This window comes from Parasteatoda tepidariorum, chromosome 5 (genome assembly GCF_043381705.1).
Source record: "Parasteatoda tepidariorum isolate YZ-2023 chromosome 5, CAS_Ptep_4.0, whole genome shotgun sequence".
Taxonomy (NCBI): domain Eukaryota; kingdom Metazoa; phylum Arthropoda; class Arachnida; order Araneae; family Theridiidae; genus Parasteatoda; species Parasteatoda tepidariorum.
This window is the reverse complement of record NC_092208.1, coordinates 87,652,961-87,666,645: the sequence shown is the minus strand read 5'-3', so window position 1 is coordinate 87,666,645 and position 13,685 is coordinate 87,652,961. Positions and strand designations below refer to the sequence as shown.

The 13,685-nt window shown below is 32.6% G+C and overlaps 1 long non-coding RNA gene across 1 annotated transcript; it reads left to right on the top strand.

Annotated features, from left to right (window-relative positions):
* The first annotated feature begins 1,395 nt into the window (after positions 1-1,395).
* LOC122268882 (uncharacterized) lies at positions 1,396-13,183 on the top strand. Its single transcript, XR_006224739.2, has 4 exons — positions 1,396-1,968; positions 2,896-2,959; positions 8,796-8,844; positions 12,985-13,183. It is a non-coding gene; the product is annotated as an uncharacterized lncRNA (long non-coding RNA).
* Positions 13,184-13,685: the final 502 nt, after the last annotated feature.

Sequence of the window (13,685 nt, the reverse complement as noted above, 5' to 3'; positions counted from 1 at the left end):
TTCAATTTCCTATTCAATTTAAAACGTGAGAAATAAGTTCGTCACATACTTTCTTGGGAAAAGGCGACGATGAATCATATAAAAAATACTTCTGGAAAATTGTTTATCTGTTTCCATTCCACGATTTGAAGGTATGTTTATATTTATGATACTTTGTGATTTGTATATCGTTTTTATTGGAGCCTTGAATTATACATTATAAGCGAGTAACTGTGTTTAAAAAAATGAAAAAATCTTTGTTCAATTTTCTGATAGTTTATAACTAACTACTGAGATTCAACGACTATCGCCTTAAAATAAACTTAAAAGTTAAGTGGAAGAACGATAAACATTAAAACGTCTTCTCTGAAGTAATAAACAAGCAACGCAAAATGATGGGAAGAATATACAAGGCCCGGCGCTAAGCATTGTAGCGTATTTCATCAGACTGTATGATATTTCAGGTAAAAAATGAGAGGTTTTTTTCACAGGTATTTATTTCAATTTTCTGCAATTCTTTATGCATGGTTCACGATGGAATCAGCTGGGAAGAACGATGGTTGAAAGTTCATGCCAATTGAATCACAGTGGAGGCCCTTTACAGCCGTATAAGGAGGCCGATCGTGCTCTCGGTTAATGGGATACTTGCAAGTGACCTAGTGTTGTTGTTTACGTTAGCAACTGTTCTCTCCATTCTATTTCAAGTAAGCCACGACAGTCAAGTATCAATTCTCTTGAATGACACATTCTATGTTCTTTCATACCGATTCTTTCTCAAAGATTTCAAATCTTTCACTATATATTCATACAGAAATTTAGCACAAAGACAGGCACGAAGCCATGTGCAACACATACAAACTAACTGTCCATCGAAGTTGCTAGGTACACAGAACAAAAATATATCATTGTTACGATAAAATACATACATTGTTACGAAAAATATCATTGTTACGATAATAAATCTGAGTTAAATAAAAGAAGTAGGCCACGAGAAGAGGAATATTTCAACTAATGTTTCGATGTGCGATATTGCTCTGTTGTGAGATGTAACTCCTCTTTAATTAACATTCTAATTTATGTAGAGAAACTTAGCTCAACTGTAATAAGTCATTTGCTTACAAAGATTATCGGGTGCTGATCTCATAGGTCACATGTGTGGGTATTGGAGGTCTTCTTCTTGAAGTGCAAGTACCCAATTGCGTTCGAAACACAATTACGTCTTCTAAATAATGACTGAGAGTTTTTAACTTTTCAAAAGATAATTGATATGGCTTCTTTTGATATAAATAAGTAGGTACCTTATTTACTTCGCAGTTGAGCTGCACAATGGGATACTTGTGACGGTCGGGGAAACATCCCTGAGGAGGATCCGAAGACCCGCCACAGCAATCCTCTGCAGTAGGGGAGGCTTCCCCGCTTTGATAGTCCAACGACCTGCGCTCGAAGTTGAGCGCTTTGCAGTAGAACAGTTTAACGAGAACCGATACTGCGCACCCTCGGTCCCAACGCAAGGTGATCAAAGTGGTCACCCACCCACCTACAGACACCAGCCAGTGACGCTTTATTTCATTGTTCTACTGGTAACCATGTCTTTACAATCAGTCCAACGTGGGACTTATTTTGGTAACTGGACCTGTTCTGCTGCCCTAGTTATTATGGCACAACGGGATCCAACAATAAGACCTTTTTTCAGGTGATGAAAGATTTCTATCGTTTTTCCCCACATTCTACTACGTTGCTTAACTTTTCTAGAAGTTTGTTGAGTTTTCATCCGCGTCATGAACTGGTTTTACACACTTTTCTGAGAAGGAGCATTTATAATAGAAAATCTCACTGATTTCTAATTTATTCTTCAATGTGTGGATTCATTTTTTTTTCTTCAGGAATGCATCGAGGATTGCAAATTGCAGACTCTCCGATTCAGGGAGGAGTGCATTGATGAATCCATTGTTTACACCAACGCCAGGGAAGAGGATAGGTTTTGCAAAGGTAAGTAACTGCTTAAGTATAAATTTTAAAGAAAGCTTTGAATACAAGCTAAAATGAATTTAGTTTTAAAACTGTGGGTGAAAGAGAGAATTAAAAATAAAGATAATCCCATTCATAATATAAAATTGTAATTTTTAAACTTTATTTATAATATCAAGTAGGATCATCTTGAAAATTAATATAAAAAGAAGGACTTTTCAGACAACATTTTGTTTCATCTAAGGAAGGAGTAAAGTTGACGATTGTCTGAAAAATAATCGACGATTTAAAAAAATAATTAACATAAAAAACAGATGCTATATTTTGCTTTTGCTATTAAATTGTATTTATCCCAAAGCAAGTAAAGTGTTCGAACCGACTGGTTGCATGGTGGTCAGAGTGCTGACCTTATGTCAAAAGGTTGCGAGTTCAAATACCAGTTCGGGTATGGATTAAATTTGCCTCCCTCTGTTCTATCAGTCCTTCTTATGTTGTTGGGATGACGTTGATCCAGCAATGCGTTGCCCACGAAAAAGAGATCAACAATACGGCCCGTTAAGTTCCATAATGGGTTATGTTGCCTATATGGTGGGCAATTAAACTGTTCCGCCATAAATTTGTCGAGGCACCGAAACGGGAATCGAAATTGTGACGGCATATCTACGAATTATCCTCAGATTTTTTTTTTCTTTTTCTGCTCCCGATCTTTGCCATTAGCCTATTGTGAATCTCTAGTGCTACGTAAATAAAGTACTGTTACTCTGCTTTATGCACGATGTGAAAAAGCTTACATTCTCAATAAGAATAACAAAAAAAATACAAAAAAAACTGGATGATATTCATAGAGTTTTGAGGCTGGATTATTAAGCATTGAGCTTTTGTTAAGCATGCGTGGAAAAATAATTCGAAGTTAGAAGTTATTAATAATTGAAACATTTTATTTTTTAGATGAGAGGTCACTAACGGCTGAAATAATTAAATCCTGTACCGAGAAATGTAAACCAGCTTGTAAGTAAGTGCTTTTTTTCCTCTTAAGTTTAAAGCATGATTCCTCCAGTATTAATAGTTTTTTTTCACTCGCTTTTGTATCTGTTCAGGGATAATCTTGCGCATTTAAAATTTAGAACATTTTCCGAATTTCTGAAAAGGTCAAATCTATAGTGGAACGTGTCCGATGAAAATTCGAGTTTCAATTGTATATTCTCCACCACGAGCTAAATTTACTGTAATTTTATAACCAAATGGAATTTCATTTTATTTATGTCACTAAACAGAATTACATCCGACCCCTTTTTGACTGCTCTTTGGGTTCAACCCATTTACGACTATTATTGTATCTGCCATGTAATTTTGAATTTAACCCAGAAGACAAGGGATCTCCTGGATTACGCCTAGACAAAATATAGGTGTCATTGATTTTTTTTTTTTTTTTGACAGAAGTACTTTGCATTTGCGTTTTATGAAGAAAAAACCTCAAAACCTCCATATTCTTAACCCAAATTAAGGAGGATTGTAACTTATGATAAATCTTCCTCTGAGGATATTTTACGTCAGCACTATGGTCGATGTTTGCCAGGAGCAGACCTTAAATCTGTTTAGCACACACTCATAAATAACGTACGAGCTAAAATTCTATTCCACTCTACAGTAATGTTATGCCGATATAGTTTAATGACCAATTATTTGTATTAACTAAAATCATTTATTAAAGACATTAAAATTACCAAATACATAACAAATCAAGCTTTTTTCATTTAGCATTTAAGAGTATCATAACAAATAACATCAAGTTAAATAGAGTAATATTTATTTCAATAGAATATACAAGAGGGTTATTTATTGCATAAAAAAATTTAAGAAATTAAATCGAAGAATCAGATGGAAAGTACAATCACCAATAATATCATATTAGCAGCTTAGTTATACACTAGCACAATATTTTATCCCGAGCTAAAATTAATACATTAATCGGAATATGCAAATGTTGGAGAAATATTTTCGGAATAAATTAATAAGATATTAATAAAATTAATATTAAAGATTATTAAATAAAAAGTGGGTACTTGCTTCAGTCGATTGGACATTACAAAATACACTGACAACAGCACAAGCCTTGATATTACAAAATACGCTGAAAATTTCAACTTAAGCAACACAAAACAGCGTCTTCATAATGGATATTGGCAATGTGGCGAAAAAACATTGTAAAAAAAGTTACTGTACGTTGCTGTCGGGAAAAACCGATCTTCACTTCTTTTGATATTAAGCTAATATCAATCAAGATCGTGTCGACCTGGCGTCGCTTGGATTTGATCCGAAGTTCTATCATTCGGGGTGAATGCTCTAACCCCTGAACTGCCAAGGCTCATCAAATGGAATTTATTTATAACTTATTTTAAAGTAGAACTTTATATATATTTCATAACCGTCGTTAAACAGCCGACCCAATTTTTGTTACAATTACCAATGTTCAACTCCGAATACTTGTGATTTTGAACCCAATCTAGAAGACAAGGGTCCCACAGTGGATTGATCGTCAAGACTCGGGTCTCAACAAATCTCCGAAATCGAACATCACTGGCTGCTGTCAGTAAGTGGATGGGTGATCACTTGGAACAATCTACGGAAACGAAAAGTCCGAGGGTATGCGGTATTGGTCCTGATTAAACTGTTATACACCAAAGCAATAGGACCATCCCCTTTGCAGAGGATCAAAATTGTGATGGTATGTCTTTGGATCCTATTCTGGGATGTTTCCCAGATCGTCGCCAATTGCCCTTTATGTAGCTCCAGTGTAACGTTAATAAACTACAACAAGCAGAAGACGTAGGACATTCTGAATCAAGCCTGGATTGGCGTTACATGGAGAGTAAAACGACGAAAATCTCCCATGGTTAGGCTGACGGCAAGAGACCTCTAACACATTATCCGTCAACCAATGAGGATATTTTACTTTAGCACCGTGGTCGGTGCGAGCCGGGTCTGAAATTCATATAGACCAGCTATCGCTGGGATTCAAACCTCATCTCATTGGGTGGTGAGCACTCTATCTCCAATACAAATCTCGAGTGCGTTCTGACTAGCTAGATTGACCGTCGAATCGTTTGCTGACCTACAGAAGCAGAATTCGCCTCTGAGGGGAATTTATCTCAATTTTGAGCATTTCTGGCTAACTAGAGTACTCAAATTTGAACTGATGTTCTGTGTTGAATGACAATACAAGTTACAGTTGTTTTTGATGGCTACATTTTTTGTTTTAGTTCTAACAAAAAGGAATTGATTTATAGCTTTCAGTATGTTTCATGATTATGGCAAAGGGTTTGATGGGTCGCTAAAAATCAAAATTCAATTATTAAAAATTATTTTTTTTCTGCAACTACAGTGACACATTAATATGATGATAGTATAGGCACGATTTCTAACCTTTCGAATGGGATTTAAAAGACAATGAAACCTCTCGGCAGCTATTACTTTGTGTTCGATGATAAAAAATGTCGTTGTTAGGGGTTACCTCCATTGACTTCAAAATGTTATCGAAGGTACATGATTTTTCGCAAACGATTTGTCATTTTAGTCAGTGTCTCTTTCTTGGGGTGGAAATGTTGGCGTCAAGAAAACCGGTTCGCTGAATGAAATTTAGCGATTATAAAAATGATTTCTACTGATATAATTACGTATAAAAGCAAATTGATCAATGAAAGATAAAACTAATTTAAATAAATAAACAATTATGCTTGTCGTTTAAGTTTGCATTTAATTTTATGTTATAAAACTTAGTTAGCTTTAAAGCTTGTTTGTTTGAAATATTTAGGTTTTGCTAAAATATCTGTTTTTTATTTTCCAATTTAACTTTCAACTCTAAAAAATCAATCATTGATAGCATCATCTTTGTTGCACTCTAACATTTGCCCATCTCTTTCAGAGAATATGAAAAAAAATTAAAAAAAATTAAAAAATCCCTAAATATGAGCCACTCTCAAATATTTTGAATACATTTGAAAAACCTTTTTACTTATTTAATATTTTTCGCTTTGATATTTGTTCGTGTTTAAATATTTGATCTTTTCCATATTTGGTGCAGAGGTTTGCACGGCCGCTGGAGTAGGTTTTGATGATCTCTCCTAAACGTTTTCGTCAACACGAAGTCTAAGAAAAAAAATTCCGTGTCTTCAATAGTGGTCGCTACACGGGGGAAGTTTTTCCTGAAGTTTTCATTGTACCATAGATTCAGACCAAGTCTGACAAAGGTATAAAGCATCACATTTTAATCCTCTGCTGAGGGGACAGCTCCTCAGTTTCAGTAACACGATGACCTGCACGCGAAGTCCAGCACTTTACAGTAAAAAGTGTAACAAAAACCGATACCGTGCATCCTCGGTCCCTTGGCAGGTGTGTTCATCCCTATCAAAGTGTTCATCCCCCGATAACTGACAGCGGCCAGTGTTGTTAGACTTCAGTGTTCCACTGGTAACGTGTCCTTACGATCAGTCCACTGCGAGACTAAGGCTATGGGGAAATAAAATGATTTTAAAAATTATCTTGGAGGCATTTTTGTTATGAAAAAAAGTGATGCTCCCGTTATTTAATAGAGATACGTTAACTTAAAAATTACAATACCAAGGAACATTTTTTTTTATAAAACTATCACCTTTGGAAAATAATAGAGTGACATAGTATAAAAATGTGTAATAATTTTGTCATAAATAACATGGAGTTTTTATCAATGTTCGTATATGATATGAGCATGATTTTGAGATAGTAGGGAACCGATTATCCGGAACGATCGGGACCATCGCTAATCCGGATAACTGATTTTTCCGGTTTTCTGAATCGCTACAAAAAGTCGTTTATTTATTGTTAAATCCAACTAAAAATAAAAAAATATTTAGAAATAATCTTAAAAAGAACAAAAAATGATGAAGTAATACACTAATGATTATTTCTAAAATGATGGTAAGGTAAACATCTTTAAAAAAAAAAAGAAAAATTCCTAAAATCTTATGAGGAAAAAAAAAATTTTTTTTTTTAAGATAGCAGTAAAATTTATCGAATTTCGTTCCGGTTTTTTGTTTTTCCGGTTTTCTGATTTCTGGATAACGGGTTCTGTACTGTACTTCATATTCCATGTCATACTGGAATGAAGAGAGAGGATAAAATGGGACTTAAATATTTCTATCTAGACGAATGAAACATTGTTTCCGATGTATTTTTTTTTTCCAAATCCAAATGGATAGAGTTAATAATTAAGAAGTCATTTGGGTTTCAGATATAAAAATATAGTTTCATGCTTCTTTCGTAATCGATATTGCTTCCTAGATAAAAATAGGTACTACTTTTTTTGTATATTGATTGCAATGAATGTATTGAGACTAAAACAAAGTTGATAAAATTGATATTTTTAGAATTATATAAGTTTTTTCTGCATAAAAATACAGTTTTGTATTTAAACCCACATTTACGCTATTGTCTAGGCAAGTGAGGCATTGGCCCTTATGTACTTTTTTTAAGCTAAATCTTATAAATTAAAATTAATCACAAGTAAAAACAGTTTATAAGTTATAAAGATTCTCTGCATTAAATTTGTATTTTTTGGCTGACAACTTCGAGGTTCTATTGATCTCCTTTTGATTACATTCGATTCAGCAGAAGAAAATGTGAAAAACGTAAGTAAGTATAAGTAAAAAATGGTTGTTTTGTGCATAAAAGCTTTTATAACTATTGATTCTATGGATTATTTCTTTTTCGATTCATACAATTAATCACTAAAAATACATAAAGAACAGTATCTTGCTTGTCTATTTCAGGTGCATTCATTTGTATAAGTGCAAAACTATTGAAACCTATCTAACTTCTAAACTATTGGACTTATCGACTTGACTTCATTCCATTCAGCGTAAAACAATCAATCGGAAATTTGCTTAGAGAGCATAATTTAAGCTTATACCATCTTTTACTCCCGCTTCCCCCGAGTTTAACCCTTTAGATATAGAATAGGAAGTGCCTCAATATCTTAAACTCTTGTTCACATCATGTACTATCATAAAATAAAATTTTGTGCATTTATTACATGGAGCCTGATATTTTTGGCTCAGCTACAACCACAAAAATGTGATTCACCAGTATAGTGCCTTAAAGTCTAGATAATTAAAGAAAAATATTATAGAAACGCAATCTATGAAACTGCTAGTGAATAGGAGTTAGAGTTTTCTATATGAAAGAAAAAATTAAAAGATGCCGTGTATTGGTAGGTGTTGCTTTTTACATTTATCTGAATATCATCGTTCTCTTCTTCGGCATGTAAAACAGCAAAATATTCAACAAGCATACTTATTTCCACTAGTATAAAACTTAACCCTTCGAAATTGTAAAAATAGTGGGATTTCCCATTAGGACTAGAAAAAAAAATTAATTCTTTAGAATTCATAAAATCATATTTTCACATATTCTAATGAAAATATGAAAATGAAAAAAATGATCTATGAAATATTTTCATACTTCATTTTTTCCTTCCCATTAGGTTAAAAAAATTATTTCGTTAGAAATCATAAAATCATATTTTCATATTTCATTTTTTCCTGCCCATTAGGTCAAGAAGAATTAATTTTTTCGAAATTATGAAATCATATTTTCTAATCAAAATATGAAAATGAAAAAATTAAGTATGAAAATCGTATTTTCATATTTTATTTTTTCCTTCCCATTAAAGTAATTCCTAAGGTCAAAAATAATTAAATCTTTCGAAATAATAAAATCATATTTTTTTGTTTATTTCATACGATAAAAGTAATTATTCTAATGCTTATATAATTTGTATTAATGAATAATAATTTTTCATTACTCTTTTAAAGAGAACAGAAATATGAGGTAGAGTACCAAGAAGTGTTTGCAGCTCATGAGGTAAGTATCATGTACAGCATATTGTATTTTACCAGCCAGATCAAGGTTACTAAACAGATAAGATATAATATATTTTTAAACAAATTATTAGGTAATTAAATAAAAATAAGAGTAGCACAATCCTATCTGTCGGCTAAGCTTGGCCCATGGTAGCCCGACTTATCGCCTTCACTGCAAGACTTGACACTTTAATGCGCTATATTTTAACAAATAACACACTGAAACCTCCAGGAAGGACCACGTCTGTTTACGATCACTTTTGGGGGGCATGGAGTTTCTTCCATGTTGAAGAAAACCTTTAGAAGAGATCATCAAAACCTCTCTCAACGACCATGCGAGCCTTTGCATCAAATGAGGAAAAGGTCAAATATGGAAACACGAAAAAATATCAAAACAAAAAATATTAACTGAACAAATAAGTAATTTCAAATGTTTTCAAAATATTTGTGGCTCTTATTTAGTGAGGGTTTTTTTTTAGGCATTCTCTGAAAAGGTTCGACAAAAGTCAGAGTCCACTAAATATGATGCTATCGCAATGATTTATTTTTAGAATTGATAGTTAAATAAGAAAAAAAGTTATTTTAGAAAAAACCAAGCCGCTTCTCATTTTTTAAAGCTGACTAATTTTTATGATATAAAATTAAATTTAAAAAAATATATAGCATAATTTTTTACTTATTTAAAATAGCTTTATCATTCATAATAGTTGGTAAATTTGTTTTTTACACATAATTAAATCAGAAGGGATCATTTTTATTGACACTGAATTTTATTCATCGATCCGATTTTCATGACGCCAACACAAGTGACATTTGCATGCCAAGAAAATGACAGTGACTAATATTAAAATCGTTCATGTACTTTTAAAAACATTTTGAACTCAATGGAGATAACCCAACCTCCATTGACGACCATTTCACAGTGGATCAGAGAGTGGTCACTCCCGAGAGGTTTCACTATTATACTTCAAGTAGAGATATACTGGAACCTCAACTTTAATTCATAACGTTGAGTAAAGAGGTCGTTTAAATATTACGTAAGCATGATTTTTGCAGTTTTGGATCCCTACCTTTTTTATCAGCGAAAAAAAAAAGACAAATTACAACCCCATACCTACGTAAAAAATTCACATTGACCCTTTATCATTTTTTTTTCTCCTTTAATTTTGACTGAAGCAATGGTAAACTAATTTATAGATAAAAATCAAGTAAAAAAGTGTAACTTTGCTCAAAACAAAATTTAAGCATTTAGTTCAATTTGTGAAATCTTGAGTAGAATATTTTATAAAAAGCTTTTGTGTTTTTCATCTGCGATCAAAAGTTTTAAATCAGGAACAAAAATGAAATTACGAATTTCTGCAAACTCTGAAGACTTTCAAGAAAGAAAAAAAATTTCTAAAATTTTCTTCCCCCCAAATTAAATTTTTTCTTTTAAATCTAACCATTTTTTAAACGTAAATTTTTATTTTAAATTTTTTTTTTCGCATTTGAAAAAAAATTAAAAGTAAAAATATTTTATTGTGTATCTTAAGCATTTTTTAACATTTGATAGATTAAACAAAACAAAAATTAATTACATAGGCCATTTCCCGTTTAAAAGAAAAAAAAGTAACTTAATTTGCAAATGTTATTTAAGACAGGATTTAGGTCTGGTATAAGGATCAGGGGCTGATTAAAAAATAGTGCGAATTTTTCGAATTAGCCAAGTGTAGGCAGCATTGTCTTTAATTATTTCGCAAAATATTGCTCATACTCCTGTTTCTCATCATGTCAGCAAAAATAAACAAATCAGAAAATTCTACCCACTCCCTTTGATTGTGCGTGCTTACTCAATATCAGAGCTCAAGTTTTGAGGAAAGTTGAAGGATCTAATTCGGAGATTGAATCCCTTTTCCGAAACGTTCGAAAAAAAGGTTTTGTATCCGTACGGAATTTATACAAAAGTTAACCCATCTCTGAGAAGATAGTGCAACGTGAAGGCAGGCGTTATCTTGTTGTAAAATCCAATTTGGGTCACCAACTCTTACTGCAACCGAAAATGAATATGTTTTAAGCGTTTTTGGTGGTCGATAACTTTGTTACTGGCTGTGAGAAAAATCAGGATAAGTTAATCAACGAATTTATATATTTGAAAAAGATATCCTCTCGTTTCTTCATCTTCTGTTTCTTTCTTATTAAAGTTTTACAAGCGATTTGTTATGTAAAAAAAAGTGAAATAGTAGCCCCCTTACAAAAAAATAAAGTGTTTTTGAGATTGTTTTGAGGCTGACACATGTAAAAAAATACACCTGAGGTAGAAAATAAGGTTATGTTTTGTACCGAAATGAGTCATTATGTTTGAGTAATTATGTTTAGGCCCTATAGCTTCTCTAATAAACCTCAATTTCAACCTCAGTCATACCTCAAAAAATCAGCCCCATATATAACTATTTGCTTGAAATGTAGAAAAAATAAACACGTATACCTCAAAAATAATCTCTCTAAACTGGTTGGTCTAAAAGTAGATTTTCATCCTTTCTAAAAACAACCTCAAGTGTGAATAAAACAACTTCATGCACCTTGATTATGCACCGAGGAAGGTAGCTCTTTTAAGGTTGTTTTTCAACATCAAATCAACCTCAAAAACACCTTAAATTTTTGTAAGGATTATGTTGAAAGATATCTTTGAGGCAAAGAAAAGAAATAGAAAGGAGAAGAACTTGGATGAACCATGAGGCTTCTGTTAGTAGGTCATGAGGAAAGAGATTAATTTCTTCAATGCACAGCAAGGTGGAGGCTCATTAATGGTGTGGGCAAGTTTTGATTAGGTATTCAGCTTTAGTGTGCTTTTCACCCAAGCCATATCAAAGCTGCCGATTATTAAAAGATGATGGAATTAAATTTATTGACATTTGCAGAGAGGATTGATGGTCCAAGTTGGATTTTTCAACAGGAAACTCCTGCATTCACGTTGCAAAATCTTTTTTGATGCTAGATAAATTAGCTAAATTTAAATAAATATAAATTATAACAGAATTTCAAATCTAATCAGTCGTCGATTGAAAGCTTTTTTTATGACTGGGGATACTGCCATCGTGTGCACGCCACTAGTAACCGTATGGTGAGTTCATATTGGCGGAACAACTGTCCGCCGAATTGTACTTCGTTTATATCTGAAAGTTATTCTTTCGTTTATTTTAGGAATCGCTAAATGCTGAGTTTCTGCCCGAATTTCATTCTTCAGTTATTCATTTAGTTTAGATGATATTTTAGAGTTCTGAAAAGCAGTGAGTTTGAGATAGATATCTTATATTCTCCGGGACAGATTTGCCATAGGATACCTGTGGGTGACGTAGTGTGGATATATCGATTCCGATTGGTTGTGAAAACGTGATATTTGTTTACGTTAGCAACTGCTCTCTCCATTCCATTTCGAGTAACCCAAACCCGTCAAGTATCAATTCCCTTAAGTGACAGATTCTATATTCTTTCACGAAAACTCTTTCACGGAGATTTTATTTCTTGCACTATATATTTCTTACTTAATACAAAGACAAACACAAAGCCACGTAGGACATAAGCAAATAAATTATGCATCTAAGTTGCACAAAGCAGAAATATACAACGGTTACAATAAAACACATAGACAAATATTAAATCTAAGTTAAGTAAAATACGTCGACGGGAAAGAATTATATTTTAACAAATTCGATGTGAGTTACGGAGCTGCATTTAATTAACTTCACTTTAATTAACATTCTAACTTATATGGAGATACTTAGCTCAATTTAAACAAGCCATTTTGCTTAGAAAGAATCAGCTGGCATTGACGTCATAGGTCATATGTTTGGGTATCCTTGATCTTCTTCTGGCACCCAATTAAAGTTACAATTAAAATTTGCAATAAAAATGCCATGAATTCAGAGAGATAACTTTGAGTTGCAAACAACTGACCACCAATTTTTATCTTATTTTATTATCATTTATCCAACTGAACACTTTTGGAGGCTAGTACTTAATAAGTTACATTCTGTTAATAAACAAAAGAGTTTCACAAATTTAAATTATTTCATTGAATTTTTTACGATCTTTAATCTAATTGGACAAATTGTACATTATATGGTTTTAGGACTTATATGTTTCTAATTCTTAATTCTTTTAGTGTCAAGAAAAGGTACTAATAAATAAAACAAAAGGTTACAATTTTCCTGATGGTACTGCTGAGTATTGCAAGTAAGTATTTTTTAATTAACAATCACATTACACAACAAAACTGAAATTTATATCGAATATCCGATCGAAGTGAAAATCGATCGATCAACGATGTCTAATTTTGATGGACAATGTTTAATGCAACAGTCACTCGCTACCTGATTTACTTCAATTGTGTTAAAAGTCATTCAATTTTAAAAATGCTTTCTCTGTAACATCACAAAAATGCGGTAAAGTAAATATAAAGCGCAATGACCGCAAAAGAAGACACTGTACGCTACGACCTATGATCACAAACTTGACCTACATACATGGGAGTAAATACTAGTATTCAAATACTAATACGCCATGATCATAAACTACAATTTTGGCAAAGCATCATCCGAGCTTTCAGAGTTGTATTAGTGAATAGTTAAAATGTTTTAACCGTGTGGCTTTGCTTCTCTATAAATCATGTTTTGTAGTATTATTCCTGAAATTATTATTTTATGAAATTTTCTTTTATTAATGTAACTGCATTTCTTCGTCGAAATTAGTTCATTCTATTGATAACTAATTGTGATTTAATGGGCTATAGAGTAGCACGTCTCATGCCACTACATTGAAATTTATTCTAGTAAAGATTGTTCTTTCACTACTTTCAGCTCATCT